This window comes from Hemitrygon akajei, chromosome 16 (genome assembly GCF_048418815.1).
Source record: "Hemitrygon akajei chromosome 16, sHemAka1.3, whole genome shotgun sequence".
In the NCBI taxonomy this organism is placed as follows: domain Eukaryota; kingdom Metazoa; phylum Chordata; class Chondrichthyes; order Myliobatiformes; family Dasyatidae; genus Hemitrygon; species Hemitrygon akajei.
The window spans coordinates 54,180,065-54,192,738 of record NC_133139.1 but is presented as its reverse complement, the minus strand read 5'-3'; positions in this window follow the sequence as shown (position 1 = coordinate 54,192,738).

Genomic DNA, 12,674 nt, shown 5'->3' with positions numbered 1-12,674 from the left:
CTTCAGTTGGCACTGGTCCACCATCCGGTCCATTTCCCTCTGGAAGACAGAGACACCAATCGTTACACCGAAGGGGACACGCAGGAAGTGATAGAGCCTGCCGCCCGCCTCGAAGGCGGTATAGGGGCGGTCCTCCGGGCGGATGGGGAGCTGATGATAAGCGGATTTCAGGTCTATGGCCGAGTACACCTTGTACTGAGCTATCTGATTGACCATACCCGCTATGTGGGGTAGGGGGTACGCGTCAAGCTGCGTGAACCTATTGATGGTCTGGCTATAGTCCACGACCATCCTATTTTTCTGCCCGGTCCGAACAACGACCACCTGGGCCCTCCAAGGACTTGTGCTTGGCTCAATGATCCCCTCCCTGAGCAGCTGCTGCACCTCCAACTTAATGAAGGCCCTGTCCCCCGCGCTGTACCTCCTGCTTTTAGTTGCCACAGGTTTACAGTCGGGGGTCAGGTTGGCAAACAGCGGTGGGGGAGGGATCTTGAGGGTGGAGAGGCTGCAAGTGGTGTCAGTAGCGCAGCTGTTGGCATGGTGTTGGGTGGGATGTGCGGGTCGGTGTGTGTGTTGTCAGTAGCACGGTATATGACGAAGTCCCACAAAACTGAGGATTTCTGACAGTGATACCCGTCATACTCCATTGTCACACTTTTCAGGTGGCTCTGGTAGTTGAGCCCCAATAGCACAGGGGCACACAGTTGAGGCATGACCAGTAACGCAAAGTCCCGATATTCTGTGCCCTGCACCACCAATGTCGCTACACAACCCCCCCCCGGATGTCTGTGGAATGCGATCCAGAAGCCATGGTGACCTTCTGGCTTACTGGCTGTGTCATGAGTCCGCAGCGTTGCACTGTGTCCGGGTGAATAAAACTCTCAGTGCTGCCCGTGTCAAACAGGCAGCTAGTCCTGTGCCCCTCCACCAGGATGTCCATCATTGACCTTGCGAGCTGGTGTGGAGTGCTTTGGTCAAGGGTCACGGAGGCCAGAGTTGAATCGCCGTCTTGGTGCCTGGTAAGCACCCGTGGGTCGGAGGCAGGGCAAGGTGGCACCGACAAAGATGGCCGCCCCCATGCCTCGCACGCGGTGGGCAGGCAATATGGCGGCAACCAAAATGGCCGCCCCCATGCCTCGCAGAAGGCGGGCAGGCAAGATGGCGGCGACCATGATGGCGACCCCCAAGCCTTGCACGTGGCACTGCTCGACCCTGCTCGTGGTTTGGACTTACAGGCCTTGGCAAAGTGGCTCTTCTTTCCACAGCCGGAGCAGGTAGCTTCTTAGGCTGGGCAGCGTTTTCGGGGGTGCTGTTCGAGTCCGCAGAAGTAACACTGCGCGGACTTGCGACTGGCAGCAGCTGTGGTCGACTCGCCAGCGGGTTGCGGGGACTTCATGGACTCATGACTGGCAGCAGCTGAGGTCGATTCGCCAGCGGGTTGCGGGGTCTGCGGCGTCCACAGGGCCGGCGGGAGATCAAATGCCTGGACAGCGTCAGCATTGTGCAGAGCAGCCTCCAACGTGTCGGCCAGCTCGATCGCTGAATGTAAGGTAAGATCGGCTTGTTCCAGCAGCCGCTGGTGCACGTACACTGACCTGATCCCCGTAACGAAGGCATCTCTTACCAGCAGCTCCGCATGCTGTTCCGCCGTCAGTCCCCTGCAGTCGCAGGCCCGCACGAATGTCTGTAGGGCCTGGACAAACTCAACGCTCGACTCTCTGGACCGCTGCCACCGTGTCACTAAGCAATGTCTTGCGTAAATGGTGTTCACCGGCCGCCGGTATTGACTTTTGAGGGCATCCATCGCACCCTGGTAATCCGTTTGGTCTCTGATCAAGGAGTAGACCCTTGCACTGACTCTGGAGAGGAGAACCCTGAACATCGTGGCAGGGTCGGTCACATGAATCTCCTCCAGGTACGATTTGAAGCATGCTAGCCAGAGTTTGAAAACGTCGCCGGCGACTTCCGGTAAGATGGCGATTGTTTAGCTGCTCCGAACTTTTGTTCCGTTACTGTCGCTACCTTTGCACTAAATGTCTCCATTTTTTAAACCTTAGTTAGGAATTATTTCGGTATCTCTTACTTGCCTGTGAATATATCTAACTTACAATGTCTAGCAAGAGTTCTAAATCCGGGAGAAAAGAAGCTATGACCCCGTCGGACAAGACTATGGTGGCGCTTGGAAAGCTCCGAGACGAAATCTTAAAGGAATTTAAAACCGCTGTCAAACAGTTAGAAGACAAACTGGATCGGATCAACGATAAAGTGGACAAACATGCTGAACACTTATCTCGCATTGATTCGACTTCTGAAGATTTAGAAAGTCGTGTTCGATACTTGGAGACTCTCTGTTCCAGCTTAGAGGAAAAATCTAACAAACTTCTTTCCAAAATGGTGGATCTCGAAAATCGTAGCAGACGCTGTAACATCAGAATTCTGGGATTACCAGAGGCGACCGAAAAGGGATCAACCGTGAAGTTTTTCGCCGAGTTTCTCTGTGAGTTATTCGGGAAAGATTTGCTTCCGAAGCCGCCCGAGCTCGAACGGGCACACAGAGTTTACATTCCTCCCAGAATTCTGGGCTCCCGCCCGCGACCAGTAATCTTGTGCTTCCATCAATACCAGGTAAAACACAGTCTGATCGTAGAGGCGCGTCGCAGGGGGTTGCTTCCCTTCAAGGATACAACCATTCGCTTTGTGGAAGATTTTGCACCCCAGACCTTAAAGATGCGCGCTGAGTTTAAAGGCGCAATGAAAGTGCTTTTTGATCATGGTTTCAAACCTTCCCTTCGTAACCCTGCTGATCTACGAATCAAGCTTAATACCGGGAAATATAAGTGGTTCAAATCAGCGAAGGAAGCTGAAGCGTTTGTGGCAAGTCTTCCGGCTATCCAGCCATCTTCGGAATCTGATCGAACCTCATAAAATGGTGGATAAGTACTCCTCGTAGTAAAATTACTTTCTCTGGACTCAGAATTCACTTGAATCACTCGGACATTATTCATTGAAACTTTAAGGGCCGTTGACAATCTCTCCTGGGATTTGGTGTGTGTGTAATCTATTTTTATTCTTGTATAACTTTACCTACAGAGTTCTGCAACTAATTCTAACTTGTTTTGGAGGTTCGAAGTCTTTAGTGAAGGCCTCCCTGTTTGTCGGTTCACAGTTTAAATGCTGATTTATTTTTCCTTTGTTTTAAATATTTATTTATTTTATCTTTTTCTTTTCTTCACCCCTTTTTTCTAATCTCTGAATTTTTTTCTCCCTTCTCTGTAAATGGTTGATAAACACTCGTCTTGAATTTATAACTTTCCCCTTCCTCTTTTTTTTCTTTTGCCTTCTTACCTTTTTTTTCCCCCCTTCTCTTACTTTATTCTTCTATAATGTTTCGCGGGTAGGTTAGTTTTGGTTTTCTTCCGATTTTCTCTGTATTAAGTTGTATATTTCTGCAGAAGGTGTTCTAATCTGTAGTTATGTTTTCTAGTGCATAAACTAGTTATTATTTATATTTATATATTTATATATATTTATATATTTATACGGAAATGTTGTTAATGACACAGATCTGGAAGTTGTATTTGGGTTAATTTTTTTGGTAGAGCTAGCTACTTGTTTTGGTAGCCGTCTAGTTTTGGGTTGTGCGGGTGGGGTGGATTTTTCCAGTTCCAACATCTCTTTATTGCTTAGGACATGTTTTTATATTTTGACCATACGAATCTATGTTTACATCTCTGCTCCCAGACTGCTATTGTACTGCTTGACTTTTTATATGCCTGCTGCCTTTTATGCATTAGTAATTGATAATGGCTAGTGCACTTAAATTCGTGAGCTGGAATGTAAAGGGACTGAACCACCCTGTTAAAAGGAGGAAGGTATTCTCACATATCAAACAACTCAAAGCTGACATTGCTTTCCTTCAAGAAACTCATATTCGTTGTTTTGATAACTCCCGGCTTCTGTCAAAGTGGGCGGGTCAGCATTTTCATTCATCCTTTGCTGCTAAAAATAGGGGAGTTTCCATTCTTATTAATTCAAATATTCCTTTTGAACTCCTTAATAAAATATCTGATACAAATGGCCGTTTTATTATTGTTTCTGGTAAACTATATAACACTAAAGTTGCACTAGCAAACCTGTATGCCCCCAACTTTGATGATGTTAACTTTTTTGAACGGTTTTTTTTCCTCACTACCAGACTTAAACTCATACTCTCTTATATTGGGTGGTGATTTCAACTGTTGGTTGGATCCTAAACTGGACCGATCGTCCTCTGTTACCAGATCACCTACTAAATCTGCCTTAGCTATTCAATCGGTTCTTAATTCAGATCTAAAGATCCATAAGGTCTGGGGACCTTTTATCGAGCACTTTCATAACCTTCCTCTTGACTAGGGTTTTTTTTTTTCTTTTCGGTCCCTTGCTTTCAGCTCCCTTTTTTTTCTGGTAGTGGGCATTATTATCCTCTGTTGCTAAGTGTATTCACAGTCTGGGAGTTTGACTGTCCGGACTTATACTCTTTATACTGTGTGGTGGTTGGTCTGGAGTTGTTGTTGTTTTTTTCTTGTGTTGTGGGGCTTGGGGAGGACGCTAAGCTCATTTGTCTTTAATTTAGGTGCTTTTTTTGTTAAATTCTCTTCCTTTGTAGCATATTGTTATTGTATGCTTAATCTTGCACTGTATTAATGCTCCTCATTGGGATGTGGGGTTTTTAATTTTGTAAAATTTTTTGAAAAACTAATAAAAATTTTTTTTAAAAAACGTCGCCGGCTGCCTGGGATTCTGGGTCGCGATCCAATCTGTCGGGTCGTAAAATGCTCTCCATGTTTTAAAATTGCTGCTAATAAAATTGATGCACCATCAATAACTCTCGGAGACGGGAGGTGAACGATAGGCTCTTATTAGCAGCAAAATGGAGCACGGCATCTCGGAGACTGAGGGAGGAGCAGTGCCTCCAATTGCCTTTATACAGGGGTCTGTGGGAGGAGCCACAGGAGCAGTCAGCAGATGGGTATGTCCAGACAGGTATACATAGTTTACCACATAGTGGGAGCGCTTTATTTTTGCCGGTGGGGGGTGGGGGATTGTTGCTCGCTGCCGCTTATTCGCAGGAGGGCAGGGAGCTGGGGGGGGGGGGGACTTTGGGGTTCTAACATTTAACTATCATTCATTCTTGGGGCACTCCTCTGTTTTTGTGGATGGTTGTGAAGAAAAAGCATTTCAGGATGTTTATTGTATACATTGCTCTGACATTAAATTGTACCTTTGAACCTTTGACTTTGACTTATTTCATCATTAGTCTCAAGTACCCAGAAACCTCATCCTTAATAATAGACTCCAACACTTTCCCAACCACTGAGGTTAGGCTAACTGGCCTATAATTTTCTTTCTTTTGCTTTCCTTCCTTCTTAAAAAGTGGAGTAACATTTGCAATCTTCCAGTCCTCTGGGACCATGTGAAAATCAAGTAATTCTTGAAAGATCATGACCAATGCATCCATTATCTCTTCAGCAACCTCACTCAGGACACTGGTATGTAGCCTGATCTGCCAAAAAGGTTCTAGAAATAAGAATGATCTTGACCTTTAATGACCCCGATAGCCCGAGGAACACATAGGCAAATAGATTAAGGAAAGATCCAAAAGCAGGGTTTTTAATCATGGGTGGCTCCATCTGCCCCAATAAGGACCTACTTAGTTCAAGAATTTGTTACATGTCTTCAAGAGGGTTTCTTAAATCAGTACATAGATGGTTCAAATAGAGAAAGGGTCACCAGAAATGAGCTCGGTCAAGTGACTGACCTTTCAGTGGAGGAACATTTAAGAAACAGTGATCACACAGTTTTAATATAGCTTTGATCTCACAGGAGAGTTTTAAATCGGGTCTGCACAAATGACAAAAGTATTAAACAGGAACTAGACAGAGGTAATGAAGAACAGCGCCACTCACAAGGGAGGGTAAGAATAGGATGAATTGGCAGATGAATGGGTTGCTGGGGAACTGGTGCAGGGGCCAGGGGTTCAGATTTCTGGATCATTGGGATCTCTTCTGGGTAAGGTACAATCTGTATAAAAGAAATGGGTTACACCTGAATCCAAGGGGACCAATATCCTTGTGGGCAGATTTGTTGGAGCTATTAGGGAGGGTTTAAACTAATTTGGTAAAGGGTTGGGAACCGGAGTAATAGGGCTGAGAATGGGGTAGTTGTGCAATGACAGAGGCAGTGTGCAATGAGACTCCTAGCTAGGAGAGGCTGATGATAGGCCAAAATTGCAGAAAATGGGATGAGTTACAATGTAAAAGGTGGACAAAATTGGAAGATTCATGAATGTAGGACTGAAGGTATTATATTTGAAGGCATGCAGTATATGGAATAAGTTACAAATTGCCATGTATGACATTGTAGGCATCACTGAGTGTGGCTGAAAGAAGAAGGGGGTGGTGCAGCTCTGTTGCTAAAAATGAAATCAAATCCTTAGAAAGAGGTGACACAGGATTGGTAGGAGTAGAATCTTTGTGGGTAGAGCTAAGAAACTGCAGGGGTAAAAATACGGACGGGAGTTATCCCACCCAACAGCAGCAAACATGTGGTCTACAAATTACGACAGGAGATAGAAATGCATGTCAAAAGGGCAATGTTACGATAGCCATGGAGGATTTCAATATGCAGGTAGATTGGGAAAATCTGGTTGGTGCTGGAACCAAAGAGGAGAATGTGTAGAATGTTTATGAGATGGCTTTTTAGAGCAGTTCATCATTGAGCCCACTAGGGGACCAGCTATTCTGGATTGGATGTTGTGTAATGAAATAGAATTGATTAGAGAGTTTAAAGTAAAAGAACCCTTAGGAGACAGTAATCATAATATGATAGAATTCACCGTGTAATTTAAGAAGCAGAATCTAAAGTCCAGTATTACAGTGGAGTAAAGGAAATTACAGTGGCATGAGAGATGAGCTGGCCAAAATTACTGGAAGTGTTGATGGCAGAGGAGCAATAGCTGTCTTGAGATCCATTTCCAACCTGACTTTCCCAATCGACCTGCACGTTAAAATTTTCTATGACTATCATAACGTTGCCCTTTTGTCATGCCTTTTCTACTTCCAGTTGTAATCTATGGTCCACATCCCAGCTACAGTTGGAAGGCCTATATATAACTGCCATCAGGATCCTTTTACCTTTACAGTTTCTTAACTCCACCCACAAGGATTCAAGATCTTTGATCCTATGTCACTTCTTCATGTGGTTTGACACCATTCTTTACCAGCAGAGTCATGCCACCCCTTTGCCTACCTTCCTATTCCTCCAGTACAACATGTATCCTTGGACATTCAGCTCCCAACTACAACCATCCTTCATCCACGATTCAGTGATGGCCACACAACATACCTGACAATCTGTAATAGTGCAACAAGATCATCCACCTTATTTCTTATATTCTGTGCATTGTGTTATACTACTTTGAGTGATGTATTTGCTACCCTTTTTGATTCTGCATTCCTAATGCACCGATACTCACCCTGCTGTCTGCAGTGCTATCTTATCATCTGCCTGCCTTTCCTGATAGTCTGACTGCGTGCTAACTTTGCTTTGTTACCATCCCTCCCATCCTGAGTCCCTTCACTCCGGTTCCCACCCTCCTGCCAAATTAGTTTAAACACACCCCAATAGCTCTTAAAAAAAAAGTCCAAAAAAGCTGGATGAACTCAGCAGGTCGGGCAGCATCCATTGAAAGGAGCAGTCAACGGATGCTGCCCGACCTGCTGAGTTCATCCAGCTTTTTTGTACGTCTTGATTTGACCACAGCATCTGCAGTGCACTTTGTGTGAGCTCTTAAAAAACACCCTTCCCACGGTAATATTCGGATTCAGGTGCAACCCGTCATGTTTGTACAGATCTTACCTCTCCCAGAAGAAATCCCAATGATCCAAGAACCTGAAGCCCTGCCCCCTGCACCATCTTCTCAGCCTTCATTTGTCCGGTCGTTTTGATCTTTGCCTACTGTAGTTCTGGCCGAGTCATCCAAGACCTTGTAAGTTCAGCTGTTTTGTTAATAAAATTCCTTATTTTGCTTGACCCTCAGCGTCTCTGTGTGATCCAGCGCTTGGTCTGAAGATGCACAGTGACAGTACGATCAAGCCATCCCTGGATCATTGTTAACTGCTGACAAAGCATCAACCGTCAGGACTTTTATCACTTCTCTCTCCAATTCTAAACTCACTCCTTACAAACGCACTGCTTTCCACTGTCTCCGCAACTAATCCCAACCTCACCAACAAACCCGCGAATAAGGGGGTGCTGTCGTGGTCTGGCGAACTGAGGCTTGATGAGCATCTCAGACACGATCTCTTACTTACCCCCTTGAACAGGACCCCACTAAGGAGCACCCAGGCCATTATCTCCACACCATCACTGGGTATCTCCCATCTATTGCCACTAACCTCATAGTTCCCTTACCCCTCACCTCCCGTTTTTATCTCCTACACAATCCAGCCTGTCCAGGTAGACCCATTATTTCTGCTTGTTGCTGCCCCACCAAACATCTATCTGCATGCCTTGACTCTGTGTTATCCTCCCTGCCAGTCCCTTACTACTTACATCCATGAAACTTCACACGCTCATGATCTTTTCAGTGATTTCAGGTTCTCTGGCCCAGATTGTCTCATTTTCACTATGGATGACCAGTCCCTATACATCTCCATCCCCCACCAGGAAGGCCTCAAAGCTCTCCCCTTCTTTCTGGACACCAGACCCAACGAGTTCCCCTCCATCACCACTTTCCTCCGTCTGGTGGAATTGGTCATCACTCTAAATCTCACCTTTGGCTCCTCCCACTTCCTTGACACAAAAGTTGTAGCCATGGGTCCCAGCTATGCCTGTACTTTTGCAGCCTACATTCCAAGCCTACACCAGCATCACTCCCCAACTTCTCCTACACTTCATGCACCCATACTGAGCTCGTCAACTTCATCAAATTTGCCCCCCAACTTCTATCCTGTCTTCCAATTTACCTGGTCCATTTTCGACATCTCCCTCCCATTTCTTGATCCCTCTGTCTCTATCATTGGAGACAGCTTACTTACTGACTTGTTTTATAAACCCACTGAATTTCACAGCTACCTGAACTATACCTCATCCCACCCTGTCACTTGTAAAAATGTCAACCCCATTCTCTCAATTCCTCCATCTCCGCTGCATCTGGTCTCAGGATGAGGCTTTTCATTCCAGAACTAGCGAGATGTCCTCCTTCAAAGAAATGGGCTTTCCTTCACCATCAACACAGCCGTCACCCACATCTCTTCCGCTTCGGGCACATCCGCCTTCAACCAATCTACCCGCCACCCCACCAGGGATGGGGTTCCTCGTGTCCCCATCTACCACCCCACCAGCCTCCACGTCCAGCACGTAATTCTTGGTAACTTCCACCACCACCCCCCCCCCCCCCCCCCCGGCTTCCCGCTTTCCACAGGGATCACTCCATACATGTCTCCTTGCCCATTCGCCCTCTCCACTGATCTTCCTCCTTGCAAACAGAACAAGTGCTACACCTGCTCCTGCACCTCCCCCTCACTACCATTCAGGGCTCCAAAGAGTCCTTTCAAGTGAGGCGACTCTTCAATCTGTGAGTCTGTTCTGGTCATCTACTCTATCTGGTGCTCCCAGTGTGGCCTTTTATATATCAGTGAGATACTTCGATTATTTGGAGCCCGCTTCCCTGAGCACCTTCCCAGCTCTTTACTTCATATTACCCACCCGTTCCACCTATCAACCTACTACCTTGCACTTAAAACTCCCCCCCCCCCCACCTTCTTACTCTCACTTCTTTTTTCTCCAGTCCTGACGAAAGGTCTCAACCTGAAACAGCGACTGTTTACTTTTCTCCATAAATGCTGGAGGAATTCAGCAAGCCAGGCAACATTTTGTGTATGTTGTTGGGGTTTTATCAACTGGACACAGTTTCTTTGTACTCTGGACTGTATTTAAAGGAGCAGTGCTAACCTCTCATTTGCTTGATCGTCTTGATCCTTGCCTACTGTAGTTCTGGTTGAGTTATCCTGAGTTACCCAAGACTTGTAAGTTCAAATGCTGTGTTAGTTTTACTCAATCCTTCTATGTGACCCTGTGCTTGGGTCCAAAGATGCAGCATGACACCTTATGTGCTGACATTGGGAGAGGGTTTAAAGGAAGTTTACAAATGATTCTGGGATATGATGAGTGCTTGATGGCTTTGGGCCTGTACTCACTGGAATTCAGAAGAATGAGGAGGATCTCACTGAAATCTATCAAATGTTGAAAGGCCTCCATAGAGTGGATGTGGAGAGCATGGTTTCCTATGGTATGGAAGTCTAAGACCAGAGGACACAGTTTCAGAATAGAGGGATGTCCATTTAAGAACAGACGAAGAGGAATTTCTTTAGCTATCGTGGTGAATCTGTGGAATTCGTTGCCACAGATGACTATGGTGGCCAGAACATTGGGTATATTTCAGGCAAAGGTTAATAGATTCTTGATTAGTCAGGGCATGAAGGGATACGGGAGAAGGCAGGAGATTGAGGCTGAGAGGGAAATAGATGGAGTAGCAGAGCAGAGTTGATGGGCCAAATTGCCTTATTCTGCTTCTATATCTTATGGTCTAACAGCTAATTTTTGTACAAATCTACATCTTGTTATAGAGTGTTTAAAGACCAACTGCACAGAATAGAAAAGTATAGACTCACGCAGCACAGCAACAGGCCCTTTCGCCGAACTGATCTATGCCAACTACGATGCCCTATCCAAACTAGTCCTATTGTCAGCATTTCACCCATGAACTTCTAAACCTTCCCGATCCACGTACCTGCACAACTGTCTTCAAAGTAGTTGTACCACCTCAATCAATTCCTAGCACAGCCTACCAATCAATTCCTACCACAGATAAAAGTTGACCTCTAAGTCCTCTAGTTCTTGATTTCCCCAACCCTAGGAAAAAAGTGCCTTCACTCAATGCCCTCCATGATTCTACACATTTGTATTGACCAAATCTCAGTCTCCATCACTCCAAGAAATAGTCATAACCTATCCAACTTCTCCCTATAACTCAGTCCAAGATCAGGGAATATTTCTGCATTTTCTACTCTTTTCTCAGTTTAATAACTTCTTTCCTATAGTAAGGCAACCAAAGTTGAACATATGCAGCTTCACCGACATCCTGTTCAACCACACCTTGATTTCTCAATGCTTATACTCAATTTCCTAACCAATGGCCAACATTTCAAAAGGTTTCTTTCCCACTCTGTCTGCCCATACCATCACTTTCAGTGAACCATGTACTTGAACTCCAGTCCCTCTATTCTACACAATCCAGATGATTTTAGTGTTCAGTGATTGTCTGACCTTGATGACTTTCCAAAGTGCAACATTTGAACTTACCTGAATTAAATTCTAGTTGCTATTCCGCAGCTGAGTTTGCTGCTCAAGATCCCCCTATAATATTTTAATGTGGCTCTAATTAACTCTCCCTAGTTCCTGCCTAACAATTGTAATTTGTCCTGTTCCAAGTTGCGTTATAACAAACTTAAACTGTTTTTTTCTGGAGTAGTGAAGGCTGAGAGGAGACCTGATAGAGGTATATAAGATTATGAGAGGCATAGAGTAAACAGCCAGTATCTTTATCCCAGGGTTCAAATATCTAACATTAGAGGACGTACATTTAAGGTGAAATGGGATAATTTCAAAGCTGTGCGAAGCAAATTTATTACACTGGGAGTGGTAGGTGCCTGGAATGTGCTGCTGGGGGTGGTGTTTAAGACCATCTTATGTAGGAACATGAATGTGCAGAGAATGTAAGTATGTGTACAATGGAAAGGCAGAAGTGATTAGTAACCAGGTGTTTAGTTCACTGTCATGGGCTGAAGAGCCTGTTCCTATTCTGTACTGTTTTATGTTCTAGTGAACCTGATAAAAGTTAATACCTGCATCATTCCATGCATATAAAATGGAGCATCTCAATAGTTACTCAAATGTTCCTTATTTATCGTGTATTAGCAATCAGATACAATTGATAGAGTTCAACATCGACAATAGGATTCAGGGGCTGCAAGGCTTCACAGAAATGCTCAAGCCCTTGTACTTGCTGGGGTCTAGCAGCTCCCTCCCATAAGATATTGATCATCAATGGGTGTGTAAAATACATCCAAGTACTGACTGGACTTAAAACCAGTACTTCATTACTTTGCTTTAGGTGAGATCAGGTGATACTAGGTGAAATAGTGTATGGAAGACAGACTAACTATACATAGTGTATCTTGTGTATATACGCACTCACTCACATACAGTACAATGCAAAAGTCTTAGGCACCCAAGATTTTTTTTTAATCCTTTCAGATGGTATGGCCTCCATAGAGTGCTGATCTCAACATCATTGAGGCTGTCTGGATTATTTGGAGGACAGAAAGAAGTGAGACAGCCAAAGTCTGCAGTTCTCTAAGAACAACCAACAAACCAATTTTCTCAGAAAACTACACATAAATGTACCTATCAGAATTGATGCAGTTTTAAAGGCAAAGGGTGGTTACACCAAATATTGATTTTAGTTTTCTATTGTGTATTGTTCTTTATAGTAATTTTATTGATATTTAAAAGCTTTTCAATTCATTATTTTTGAAAGCATCTTCGCTTTCCATAATTGTTTTACATGTGCC